Below are 14462 nucleotides of genomic sequence, written 5' to 3'. Positions count from 1 at the left end.
TAGATAATTCTAAATCTTGTCATGTTGATAGTCGGCATTAGCCATCATATGTATTCTCTGGCTTCTTGTAAAGAAGAACAACTACTTCTCACCAGAAAAAAAGAACCAGTGGAAGCCTGGAACCTGAAGTAACAGAGTGGAGTTGCCGTTTTGGGCAGACATTCTCCTCCTCTGATTGATCTTAGTGTGTGGAAATGGATCACTTGGATAATTCCTGTTTTGTTTCCTTGCTATTTAATTATAGAGAAGAGGGTAAGTTAGAGACAAAATATTATTTTTATTAGCTTCTGATTCCAGGAGTACATGTTTGAAAATTACACTTGGTCAGGAGGTAAAGTATCTAAGGGCATTCTTGTTCTGTTGCTTAACCCTGGGTCTGACTAGTGATGTGTTATTTACCGTCTAATTCACCATAATAACCAAGCTCTCAGCTGCTGTGACTCAAACTCCTATAGAATAAAATACAAAGTGGGAAAGTCATTTTTTTTTCTATGTAACAAGTCCTGCCCATGATTTTCCCTTTTGGAGAAGTTCTTTTTGGCTTTTTAGTTAGTATTAGTGCAGTGCTGTGCCTAAGTGACAGCTACCTGCAGTCTTGGGGATATGAATGGGTGTGGCCTTTGATGTTCTTTCTCTTTCTTTTGAAATTGCTGGAGCTAGAGTTTGACTGTGTCAAATAAAGTGTTGTATTGTTCTACAGTTACAGGTAAGACATGTTGAGTGAACTAATGGATGAATGCTGTGCTAAGCATCTACTATTTAGGCTAATTGTGTATTCAAAGGAGATGCTCTCCCTTCATTCTGTTACCTGCAAGACTGGGGATTACAGAAGTGCTTTGCAGCCACAAACTTGATTAACACTGTGACTCACTGGGTTTATTTTAATGCTAATAGTGTAAGAGTATCAAAAAATTTAAGAAAAAATATTTGTTCCCCTATAGACAAAATTTTTATTTACTGAAGCCTGAAGTTACAGCTTTCCGACCTTAAAACATATGAGCTTTTAAAAAATTTATATCTCAAGTATTTTCTCATGAGTCTTCTTTATAGGAAATCTTGGATTCGGATAAATCCCAAAGTCAGTAATGTAACACTTAGAAGCTTCTTGCTCACATAAATTGTTCAGCTGGCATCAACATGTATGTGTGGCAGCTTGGGGTCTCCTAGCCTAGCTTTTCACCCAGCAGCAAAGGGCAAAAGGTTTGTTGAACAGTTAATGTCTGAGTTAGAGTTTCATTGCTGTGAAGAGACACCATGAGCACAGCAACTCTTACAAAGTAAAACATTTAATTGGGGCTGGCTTACAGTGCAGAGGTTTAGCCCATTGTCTTCTACGGAAGGAAGCATGACTGCACACAGGCAGACTGGAGAGGTAGTGGAGAGTTCTACATCTGGACTGGCACATAGTAGGAAGAGAGAACTACACTGGGCCTGGCATGGGCTTCTGAAACCCTAAAGCCCACTCCCAGTGACACACCTCCTCCAACAAGGCTGCACCTTCCAATTGTGACACTCCCTATGAGTCTATGGGGTCCCTTTTCATTCAAACCACCACAGTTAGCTATCACCATAGTATTTCTTGTTAGATTTTTATAATAATCTATGCATCTAAAACAGTGTCTTTTAATAATTATTTTCCATTATTTGGTGACATGTTGTTTCTAGTTTATACCTTTTTTTGCTAGCTTTTTATATCTATATATAATTGTTTCTGTTGAATTATTTCTTTAAAGTAATTCTAACCAATTGTCATTTCTCACTCATGAAATTTCACCTGGTTTTGCCATGATATCCTGATGTGTAAACTGTTTATAAGGTTCTAGATGTACACCAAATTTGTGTATACAGTATGGTGAACTCCCATAGTTCATTTTAACAATGATAACTGCTGCCTTGGAAGTTATTTAACCAAAACTGAATAGCTCTGGCATTAAGGTGCTACTGTAATTCACAAGTCAGACCAGAGACAGAAAACAGCACATCAGAGTACATGCCTCCCTTGGGTCTAGAAGTTTGAGACTTAGTAATATTCCTGGTGCATATTTTTATTAAGTTACTGAGGGCAAGAGAATAAGCTGGTTTGCAGAAAATATTATTGGGATGGGAGTTAGGACCTGACATAATTACTGTTAGCCTCCTAGCTCTGTATGGTGACATCAGTCACCCACCACTGCTTTGATTCTTAGTGTTCAGGATCCTATTCTACCTAACTTGGGCACTGTAGAGTACTAAGAGGATTTTGCAGAAAGTTTTGGTTGATTCTAAACTTCTCCAGTTCTTAAAAAGACAAAGTAGCAAGATTTAGAGTATAGAAAGATCTCTCTTCTGTGTGTATGGAGGGGGTAAGATATGAGGGCTGTGCATGTGTGCGTGCGTGCGTGCGTGCGTGCGTGCGTGCGTGTGTGTGTGTGTGTGTGTGTGTGTGTGTGTTGGTGTGTATGAATGAGGGCATTTGCATGCCATGACACACATGGTGTGAAGGTCAAAAGCAAGCTGGAGTACTAGTCCTCACCTTCCACTTGGTTTAAGACAGAGTCTTTTATTGTTTTTCTGCTCCATATGCCAGGCTAGCTGGCCCTCAAACTTCAGGTGATTCTCCTGACTCCACCTCCCATCTTCCCATAGGAGTTCCATTGTTATCAACATGTGTACTACTTGGCCAGACTTGATGTGGTTCTGAGGATTTGAACCCATGTCCTTGTGTTTTTACTGTAGTAAACATTGTTACCCATTGGACCATTTCCTCAGCCCCTGGCAAAACCATGAGACTGTATACAGAAAAGTGACAATGACTTCTTAAATGGGAAAGCATGAGGTAGGAATTGTAACAGCACAGTCTAAACTAGATTTGTAGAATGGTAACATTGTTGCCTCTTAGCAAGACCCTGGAGAATAACCTAAGAATATACACTACTGCTACATAAAACATATTTGTTGAAAACTTTGTATATTCTTTTTTTTTTTCTAATTAACTCTCAATTCTGTTGATATTGTGTGACCTCATCACTGAGTAAGTCTCATGACCTCATTTGTGAACTGGAGTTGATAGCATCTGTCTGTGATGTTAAGGGAGATTGACATTTCAAAGATGTAGCATGCTGCTTGAGCTATAGATTGCACTTGGTACATGGGAGATTTGGCTAATTGTTACCGTGGAAGCTAAAAGAACAAAAGACACATTGGATAAAATTAGGAATTTGGCAATATTGTGTAAAACATGGGGATTAAATGAGCCAATGCATGTGAAAGTATTTAGCACAATGCCTGTGCATAGCACATAATCAGTTAAGGTTGGTTGAATATGATTCACTTAGGGAAATTAGGATGTTTGGGAAATATTTTAAAGGTAAGAAAAGGAGGGACAATCATAGTTTCCCCTAGAATCATCTTAAGAGACGGTTTCCTGGGTCTAACCCCCATTTTTCTTTATTTCTGTTTATTTAATGAACACATTTTTAGTTTTAACTACACTTTAAACTTATCAATGTTTCTAAAGTGTGTGATCTTGTGTCAACCTCTACAAACCTAACTTTGGCAGGAAAGGCATAAGCAGAACCCTGGTTCAAAGAATTTTTGTACTGTTTTATTATTATTAATTATTATTATTATTATTATAATCATTATTATTATCACTACTAATTATATTTAGTAAATGTTGACTTGTTGGCTGGAGCAATAAAGAAATTAAGTGTCATATGCCAATCCATTTTCGATAGAAAATAGAATGATCGACCTCACATGCTCGAAGACTGTCACTCACTTTTACTGCAAACTAACTGCTTTATTTCCGTTCATGGCTCAGTCCTACCGGCTTTCTCTAAGTATTAATTTGTGCACATGGCAACCTTAACCATGTTTTCTTCAATCGGTTTGCAAATGAAAACATAGCTTTGATTTGTGTTTAATATTCACTTGGGAGAAGGATTTTTAAAATGATAATTAAATGCTGAGCTAGTGCTGGCGTTGTGACATGGTTCATTTTTTTAATATTAGGCCTGAAAGATTTAGCAAAAAGGCATAAAAGGAAAACCAACAAGAAGTAGGACAGTTGATAAATGCTGCCTGTGTTGATGTTAAGTAAAGACAAGTAAACTATGGCCTGAGTATTTCTCTAGGGAGCCTGTTTTAGAGATTTTTCTGAACATTTAGGCTTTGTGTGAGATTTTTTTCCTCCAATCACATTGGCAGAGGCTGGATTACAACTGAGGATGCAGAGACTAATGGACTGCTAGGACTAATCCACTAAACCTCTACTCCTGTTTCCCTTAAATTGATTGAACTTAGGGAAGCTGCAGACAGACCCACGCTAACTATCCTGGTGTCAGATCTGCATGATTTAATGAGTTCCAAGAGCTTTAAAGGACATGCAAGCCAGGACCAGGGAACGCCATACAATATTATCGCCTTATTATCTTAGTAATTATTTATTAAATCTCAAAGTTTTCTTCCATCATCTTAATTTTTTAAAAAAGAATGTTTTTCACATGCATAAATTTAAAATTGATAGTACTGGGGATGAAGAGATGGCTCACTGGTGATGAACATTCATTCCTCTTGCAAAGAAACCAAATTAGGCTCCCAGCACTCACCTCAGGTGGCTCAAAACTACCTGTGATTCCAGCATTCAGGAGGGATCTGATGTCTCTGGTTTCTATAGGTACCTGTACTCATGTGCATATACCCCCCCACACACATACACTTTATTAAAAACAATAAAAATAATTCTTTAATAGCACCAATATAGCCCAAGTTTAAATAACTTAAAAGTGTTGTCACCAATCCAGCTACTGTGAATATTTTAGGTTGTTTTCAAAATTGTGTATGATATATATTGTTTATGTTCAGTGAAATCACATCCACCAAAAATAGAGATAAAATAGTGTGAAATATATTATATGCTCACATAGGGTATGACAATGATACAAACCACAATTTTATGCTAACATACTGTGCTTCTGTTGGATGAACTATGATGAAACTATAAATTTAAAATCTCTTAAAATAGACATTAAAATAATGATTAATGGATGTGAACCTGTGTGTACAAGGAGTGTGTGAGGAGAGTACTTGTGTCATGCCCGCCTTGTGGAGGTCAGAGGAGAACTTTGTGGAGTTAGTTCTCTCATCTACTTTTGTATGAAGAGGTTCCAGGAACTGAATTCAGATCCCTAGGCTTGTGCAGTAAGCACCTTTAACCACTGAGCCATCTGTCTGTCCCTAAAAATCTTTCCTCATTAATCCAGCATCCCTAAAAATAATTAGTAGAATTATAAAAATATATGAAATGTGGTCATAATATTGGAGACTTTGACTAGGAGGAATACTGTAATTCAGAAAGAAATGATTTGGAAATGAGTTTTTTAAATGCTTTGTTTATGCATACACAGAAATATGCTTCTGTGGACTGAAAAGCGATATCATTTGTACCCAGAATGATGTTGCAGTAGGATTACGCCTACACTATGCCTCATAGACGCTGTCAGTCTTTGGGGAAGTTAACTTCTACATCATCTTAGTTTCCTAATGTATAGAATGGGGTTAAAATAACTGTTTCATTGAGCTGCTTTTCATAAGTGTTAAAGGACCTATGAGATAAGGTGCATAGTACTGTGATCAGACAGATCATGGTTCATAAATGGGGCTGGTTTGTAGCTTCACTAGTAAAGTGCAGCCATCATAGTTTCTCTGGAGACATGGAGGGTTCTCTGCTTGACTTATAGGGACCACATTTCTAGAATATTTTAGTTCCTTCTCCTGCCACTGAAATAAATATATGATGTATAGATAAATAGATAGATAGATAGATAGATAGATAGATAGATAGATAGACAGATAGATCGACAGATAGAGATAGACAGATAGATAGACAGATGATAGAAAAGAAGACAAGGGAAAAAAAGCATTCACATCCTCAAGACAGACATCAACTTTCCTCCAGGGTACCAGTTCACAGTTCTGTGAAAGATACCTGTCTCTGCTTGTTCTGGATTTTGTTGTTGTTTAACTTTGTTTGGACACATCTGAATCTCATGTGGACCTAGCCCACACATTCTCTGTGGCCATCCAAAGTCTCTTTCTCTCTAAAAGTAGTGGTTTCTACCTCCTCAATGCCCTGTTAGTCTTACTATCTCCAGTAAGCCCATCCTTCGTCTTTCTCCCTGTGGTAGATGAATGTTCATCCTGGTCAGTATTTATTTAAGGTTCATATGTTTCTTCCCCCAAAACCAAGTAAAGACTACTGATTGAATTTCCTTCTCAGTTGAGTACTATACCTTCTCCTACATCCTTCCAAGTCTGCCTGCTGATTTAAGTTGTAGTTCTTTTTCCTGGCTCGCCAAATTCCTTGTAGAGATACTATATTACTTGAGCTCAGCAAACAATAACCTGGTCCACTGCCTTGCTTAGTGGAGTTATTACATCACAGCTAAGTTCTTATACCACTGAACAGAGTTGAGAAGTTGCAACATTGACCATATTGCCTGCAGAGCTTAAATCATTTGTTCTCAAGCCCTTGACAGAAAAGGCGTGGGAATCCCCCTTCCATATAGTTGTTACCGAAACACTTTGAGGCTTGTAGTATTGAAGGACTGAAGTCTATTGTGGGGAAGGTATGGAGGAGAAGATGAGTTCATGGCTACTGGAGCATGTAGTCGAGGCTGTTCACATCATGCTAGATCAAGAAACAGAGAGTATGATTGGAATCAGGGGCCAGGTAAAACTTTCAAAGATCTGCCCCTAATAATCTACCTCCTCTAGCTAAGCTCCTCCTTGTAATTCCACAACCTCCTGAAATGGAGCCAGTCAGGGAAGAAGCATGCAAAATATGAGCTCAAAAGGAACATTTCAGATTCAAACTATAACAATAATAGTTGATCCAAATGCTCCCAAGAGATGTAAGAATAAACCCAATACCTGTATAGTCCACTTTCTTCAATAAAGTATTGGTTAAGTTTTAGATGAAATACTCAAACTTTATAAAGCTTTTCTAGGCTTTAGGAGCCTCAGAATGCCATCTTGTGAGCCTACTTTGGCAGCTTTTACCTCCCAGAGCAGCTTACCAAGCACAAGTTAGCATCAGAAATCCAAAAGAGATCTGCTTTCTGCTGCCTTGGATCTAGATGCCTGCTTTGTTATTGAAGGAGCCTTGGGTTGCTCTGGTCCTGCCCCCAGGAAACATTCTGGTGGAATTCATCCTTCTCAGGGGGTTATTGGAATGCCAGTTCATCAGGGAGCAGCAGGCTTTCTGAAACTATTATTGTGCTGTTAGCTTTAAAAAATATTAACCCTGGTCTTTTGAGAGTGAAGGTCAGACCACATTCAGAAATGGGAGTCACCTGGAGAATAAGCATTTTTATAAATAACAGCCTGAGAAATCAAACCTAATGAAATCCCCTGGTGACCAAGACAGTCCAGACTCACAGCCCAGGCCATGAACATCCCCTGTACTTGCACTGAATCAAGTTGAATGAGCTTTTCGGGGCTCTGGGAAATGATTGTGGCTCTTCCTGAACACACGGGGGAAATTGAAGTCAAGTAGCAGTGGCTTAGGCTGACCATGGAGAATGGGTTCTGGCAAGTACTCTCAGCAGCCAGAGCTCCTGCCCTCTTAGTCTCAGAATGTGAAATCTTAAAGTGGAAGTACTTTAAAATCTAAAGCAGAGGCTGCCAGATGACAGACTAATAACCAGAGCCAGCCCATGGCCCGTTTCATACGAAGGAATGAGTGACATTTCATTTCAGAATGGTTTTGTAAAAATTGTCAAAAACTATTTAGTGACACATACAAATTTATAATACAAAATTTGGGAACATAAATAAAAATTTACTGTAACGTACCTTTATTTATTTATGTATTGTCTCTCATCTGTGGCTACTCTCACAGTGGACTACAAAGAAAGGGCCAACTATCTGCAAAGGAGCCCATGACTGGAAAAGCTTAAATTATTTGCTGTTCAGGCCCTTTGCAGGGAATATTTGCAAACAATTTGCTCTAGAGAATATATAGCAATTAAAAACAGTTGTATAGAAGCACACTATAAATAAAATAAAATGCAACTATTTTGTCTTCTGTTTGAGGAGCTTGGAAAAAGCAAATGTTCCCTTAGCCACCATCACTATAGGATATAGAATATTCTATCACTCCCAGATTCTCCTGTTCTTTTGTACTTTTTTTTTTCTTTTTGTACCCTTGCTCTATGGCAATCAAGATTCTGATCTCTGTCACTAGAAATAGTTTTGTGGTGTTTATTTACAGAGCCTTTCAGAAGGCTGGGGACTGCTGAGGGAGGGTTATGGGGAGGTGTGAAAACATGAAGTTGATTTTATTCTTCCATTTGACAATTTCTCAGTTCACTCTGAACACCCGTTTCAGACAGCCACTTTGCTGTAATAGTAGAAGCTAACAGACACTGGACGAAGAGCTCCCTCCTTATACCATTAAATCCTTTAACCATCGGAGGCCTTTCTAACTCACGATCCACGTTGACTGTTAAAGAACATGAGTTCATTTAAATGCCCCCAGAAGCCGCATAGTTTGCACTCAGAGTAATTAAAAGGCCAAGTCTGAGCCTGCACTCTGCACCCCTGATGAGGTGGTAGGCTCTGGATAAGTGACCTCCTTCTGCACCGCAGTTTTCTACTTTATAAACTGGAAAAAAAAAATAAAAACAACTAGTTGAGGGAGTTCAGGGGTGGTAGTGGCTCAATTAGCAAGCACTTGCTTTGCAAGCAAAAGGACTTGATTTTGGTTCTCAGAACCCATGTGAACATGCCAGGCATAGGGGCCTAGGGGGCATGCACTTGTAATTGTAGTGCCGGGGAAGTGGAAACAGACTTCTGGACCTTGCTCACCAACTATCCTACTTGGTGAGTCCCAGGTCCATGAAGGACCCTGCCTGAAAAGCAAGGTGAATGGCATTGCTAAGGAACCACACCCAAGGCTGACACCTGGCCTCCACATGTTCATGTGTGCCTCCCCCATAGACCACACACACACACACACACACACACACACACACACACTCTCTCTCTATAAATAAATAGTCACTTCACTGATGTTGAGAGAAGAGAGAGATGCCTAGTTTAATTTAACAAAAGGCATATGTCTTTTAAAGGTTAAGCTGAGATTTGGCCTCTGCCCTATCTGAATCTACAGTCTGAGCTTGGTCACTATGCCACAACTGATCTCATGTTTCCTACAAGTTGACTTGTGGGAGCATCAACATTTTATAGAAGAGTGAATCTCAAAGAGGTTGAATAACTGGTCCAGCCATTCAACAGCTGACTTCTAGAGTCAGGATTTGAGCCAAGCTCTTTTTAAAACATTTGTGTGCTTATTTATTTGGTAGTTTCATAGATGTATATAGTGAATTTTTAGTCATACTTTTACTCGTTAGCCACTCACACTTCCACTGAGCCTCTACTTTTCCCCCCAAACTCCTCCTCTTACATTTCATGCTTTGTGAGTGTGAAACACAGAGTTGAATTAGGGTTGATGACATAAGCATAGGTGGGGGGGGTCTTTACTGATGTGTGGGTGACTTTTCAGCTGACTACACCACTGAGGAAAGTAGCACCCCATCTTTCCCAGCAAGCACTAACTACCCAACGTCCCTCTGGGAGAGATGGGGCCTCATGAACACCTCTCCCATTGGAACAAATTCTTGAACAAATAAAAAACATAACATAGGTTGAAATGTATTGCTTATAAGAGTCACCTGGTCTTACATGGTGGGGAGCTTAGAGCTACCTGTGAGCTCTAAACAATTCAGGAGTGAGTATGGCAGAGGCAACAAAATAGGATAAGTTGTTGCTTTCTGAATTACTGAACGTCCCAAGATTATTCTGTTTTCTATAAACAACGAGCGGTTGTAACAAATCTTCAAAGTACACTGGGGGTTGTGCATCTGTCTTGGCCAGCATCAATAATTTTTTAAAAAATCCCCCTATTTTTCTACAAACAGTATTCTGCCTGCATTTGTCTATATAGACTGAGCTGAAAAATGGAAGTCTTCAAAGAGAATCCCTTGGAGTATTTCCTTTCTTTCCTTCCTGATGTACTTACCATTACAAAGGTTGCTATAGTCTACCCACTGTTAGTTTAAATGACTCCACTTTATGTCTTTATAGTTTTTATTAAGTGTACAGCTCCCAAATGCTGCCCCACAATATCATTCATGGTCCCGTTTTCTGAGTATATTCCATTGCTCTCTCCACAGATGGAAGAAAGGAGGTTATGTCTATAGGGCCTGTGATTAACAAAACCTCTTCAAGTTGAGTGTGAACAGAAATTAAATTTATTGTGCCATTTGAGATGACTCTAAGGGAGGACCAAAGGATGGGAATTAGAGGGTAGAAGTTACTGCTTTAGAAAGACTTTAGTTCCTACCATTCTAAGCACACACAAAAAAACTAGATCCCATTCCTAATGTGGCATGGTCACTGGAGCTCCTGATGGCCAGAAAGCAGGAGACTTCTGCTACCAGCATTTCCAGAAAATGGATTCCATACAGATACACATGCTTCCTCACATGGTCACTTGATAACAAAAGCTGCAGACCAGGCAAAAAGAAAGTTCCATTCAGGATCCCAGCAAGTAGGATAGGACACAAATGTCAAGAAAATATCCCATGTGTAGTGGGTTGGCTGAGTTATGACTTACCAAAGATATCTGCATCCTAATGCCAGGATCCCTTGAATATGTGATGTTACATGGTAACTGGAACTTTACAGCATGATTAAGGAGATTAAAAATCATCTAGGTAAGCTAAATGTGATCACAAGTGCAATTATAAAAGAGAAGCAAGAAGTTCAGATTCAGGAAAAGAGCTGTGGAGGCTGAAGCTAAGGTCGAATTGGTGTTCGTGTGCTTTAAGGATGAAGGAAGGGCATAATGAGTGAGAGACACCAAAGGTCTCCAGTATCTAAGAAAGGCCAGGAAATGGTGTTGCCTATGGCCTCCAGAAGGAACTTTGGCGTATTGATACATTGGTTTTAGCCTATAAGACTTGTTTCAGGCTTTTGAGCTGTGGACCTACTTGGAAGTTTGACTTATTTGAAGCCACTAAATGTGTAGTAATTCCTTTTTAAATATATTTCTATTTATTCATTGAGAATTAAATGCGCATATACATACAAAGTACTCTAATCATATTTGCCTCCCACACTTCCCTCCAACTCCCCATGAGCCTCCCCTCACATATCCCTCCCAACTTCACATATTTTTCTTTAAAAAAAAACTTGTGGATGGCTTTAGGTAGGCACAGGTCAACCTCTCTATGTTCAATGAGTTGTGTAGGTGCTATCTTCAGCCATAGGGCCTTATCATCAGTTTGTAGAGACCCACCAATAGCCTTGGCCATAGCCTGGGGTTTTTAGGGGTTTCAAGGGACTTCTCTGGATAAAACTTGATTAGATATAACCAATTCCTGGTAGTGGAAGATTCATTCTGTGATGAGAGATGTCCAGTTGGGGCTGTCTTCTTCTGCACCATTCCTTGAACATTTGGGAGAGGAGGTGTGTTATTGATATCTCATTTATGGCTGAGCATTCCACAGACATGTGTGCTCTGTGTTTTGACCAGTTGTGAATCTCTGTAATTTCTACTAGTGCCAACAGGAAAAATCAGCACGCATAGGACAGGTTATTAGAATGTGAGAGGAAGCCAAAAAGTATTACCAATGTTTAGTGCAACAGCATAAAAAAAAAAAAGTGGAATCTTCTCCCGTATCCAGTTCTCGGGATATACCTGTATGTGGTATGAGTGTTCTAAGACTCTCAGGTCTAAGTTGGATGAGCAAGCTTTGCAAGAATGCTTGTGGTTCAGTTTTATTTTACTGAATATAATTATTATTCACTATTTATTGAATAAATTCTCTATTCATTAAATAAATATTTATTGGATTTAAGTGTCAAGCACAGGGACAGATTTTGTGGTTTCGAAGAAAAATGCTGGGTAAGAGTTAAAAGTCAAGAAGTCTATACACCATGTCTAGATTTTAAATTATTGCTATTTATCAAATCACACACACACACATACACATACACACACACACACACACACACACACACACACACACACACACACACACACACTTGAGCTAAGGGATTTATCCTGAAGAGGATGGGTAAGCTGTTGTTGGGAACAAGATGATTCTAGAAGAAGAGCTCCAACAGTTTACACTTGAAGGCACTTTGGAGTAGGCACTTGAAAACTGAATATGCATTATATCAGAGGCCAACAGAGGGATTAAAAATAATGATTAATATGTTAAATAATTTTTATCCTATTAATCCCATGTATGAAAAAATTAGTATCCTCTTTTTATAGGTGAGGGAATTTCTGGCTTAGAAATTATGAAGACTTACACATGGATATGTAGAAAGCTATATTTTGGGTCTTGAGGCATCTGACTCATGGGTCCACACACTTATACCACCTTGCCTACCTGCTTAGCAAATCTGATACTAAGAAATAAAGATGAATGTGTATAAGAAACAGTCTTCATGTAGAGGGTGAACTAAACTGTTTCCCTAGGTAAAAATGAGCTATAGACATATGATGCATTGCATGGGCCTTCATGTAGATTGATTTAAGGAGGAAGTCTTTCATTTGGATATGCTTTTGTAGCTAAAAGTTTTCCTGTGTCCTGCTTGGCCTGCGATCAGGACAAATCTCTCTCACCCATAGGTCCTGCAGCCGCTCAGACCCACGTAAACACACAGAGGCTAATGTTATTTTTAAACTATGGTCATAGCAGGCTTATTACTAACTAGCTCTTACACTTAAATTAACCCACAATTCTTATCTGTTTAGCCATGTGGCTTGGTACCTTTTTTCAGTTCTGCCTTCACATCTTGCTTCCTCTGTGTCTGGCTGGCAACTCCTAACTCAGCCTTCCTCTTCCCAGAATTCTCCTTGTCTGCTTATCTCACCTATACTTCCTGACTGGCTACTGGCCAATCAGCATTTTATTTATCAGAGCAACACATATTCACAGCATACAGAGCGACATCACCCATCATGCTTTACAATTTGTCTTGTCAATGATTGTTATTTCACAGGAACCACTCTTCTGTTACCTGTGTTAGTCTAGATAATTTTAGGATTTTTACTTATTTCATAAGGAATATACATGTGCCTGGCCCTTCTGTTTCTCCTCTTCTCCATCCATAGTTGTGCCAGTGCTTTGAGCAATGGTGTCCTTTGCACCAACCCACATGATATCTTTCTAGAAACGATATCAATCAGGGAGGGGGGCAGAGATGATCCTCCAGGACTCTGTTCTAGTCTGTGATCCTGTCCCCTGCAGTGGCTCATCAACTACACAGAAAATGCTGGCTAGATTGGAAACGCAGACATTAGAAAATCACTGTGACTGCTCACTTGAGCAGTTTGCATGCACACAGTTCCTTGACCAATGAGCCCAGGGCTGCATCTTGTGCAAATGGCACTCAAGTGTTCTACTCCTTGGGTTTCGGGAGCTGCTATTTGTGTACTTCGTGCTCAGCAGTCCTGTTGACAGATGGTGGAAGTTGCTCATTAAATCAGAATCCTCCCCACTCCAAGGGCCCCAGGCATGTTAGGAGGCAGAGTTGGTGGTATTCTCTAATGCTGAATAGTCTACAGCTCAAAAGCACAAAGATAAATATTCTCCTCCATCGTGCATCCACTAACTTAAGCCTTACTGAGCCCATTCCCTTCGTGTTGACAGGGAACATTTAGAAAAGTGAAGTGAAGTGCTTTTAGGCACCAGCTCCTCCATCCATCATGTTCTCTTGTAATACGACAACCTAGAATTTTTTTTTCATTTATGAAACATCTTCAAGTAGTGTTTTATGTCAGTGACATACAGCATTCTGATCCCCACTCCCCGAGTAAAGACTTTAGTCCATAGTAACTTTGCTTTTGAAGCAGCTTTAGGCAAGGTTTATTTCTCTGGGGATGTAGTTGAAAAAAAAAAAAGTCTATGCAAAGATGGGGGCTGATATAAAGCCAAGATGGCTGCAGCACAGGTAAGTTTTGTGCAGAAAACTATGTCAATGAGCTTTATATTTGTCCTAAGAGCCATGGAAAGCTGTGAGTGGGCCTTTGGCTGCTGGTTGCATTTGGTCATGCTTTTATTGACTGTGAAGAATTGACTGCTGGTGTGAAAGAAAGAGGATACTAGTGACACCAAGACAGGCTTTTGGAGTTCTCAGGTTGAAGGTGGAGGCCACCTGATGAAGTAGGTAGTATGTAGAGGGAATAATGGACAGAATCAGAACCCTGCTTTGCGTAAGAGACTATGTAAACCCTGGTTGGCCTCAGACTTAAGGCATTACTCTCACTACATCCCCTTAAGTGCTGGATTACGGGCATGTACCACTATGCCTGGCTCAGAATTAAGAGTTTAAAGGCACGATCAAAAGAGTCTAGTGGATTGCATATGGCAAGAATAAAATGAAGCCTGTGTTATGGCACA

The 14462-nt window shown here is 39.6% G+C and overlaps 1 protein-coding gene across 2 annotated transcripts in view; it reads left to right on the top strand.

The window, feature by feature from the left end:
* Ca10 (carbonic anhydrase 10) overlaps window positions 1-14462 on the top strand; it is a 517658-nt gene that overhangs the window by 13451 nt on the left and 489745 nt on the right. The gene's annotated exons all lie outside the window — the stretch shown is intronic.

The sequence above is a fragment of the Peromyscus leucopus genome, chromosome 8b (assembly GCF_004664715.2).
Source record: "Peromyscus leucopus breed LL Stock chromosome 8b, UCI_PerLeu_2.1, whole genome shotgun sequence".
NCBI lineage: Eukaryota > Metazoa > Chordata > Mammalia > Rodentia > Cricetidae > Peromyscus > Peromyscus leucopus.
This window is presented reverse-complemented; position numbering and strand designations above follow the sequence as displayed.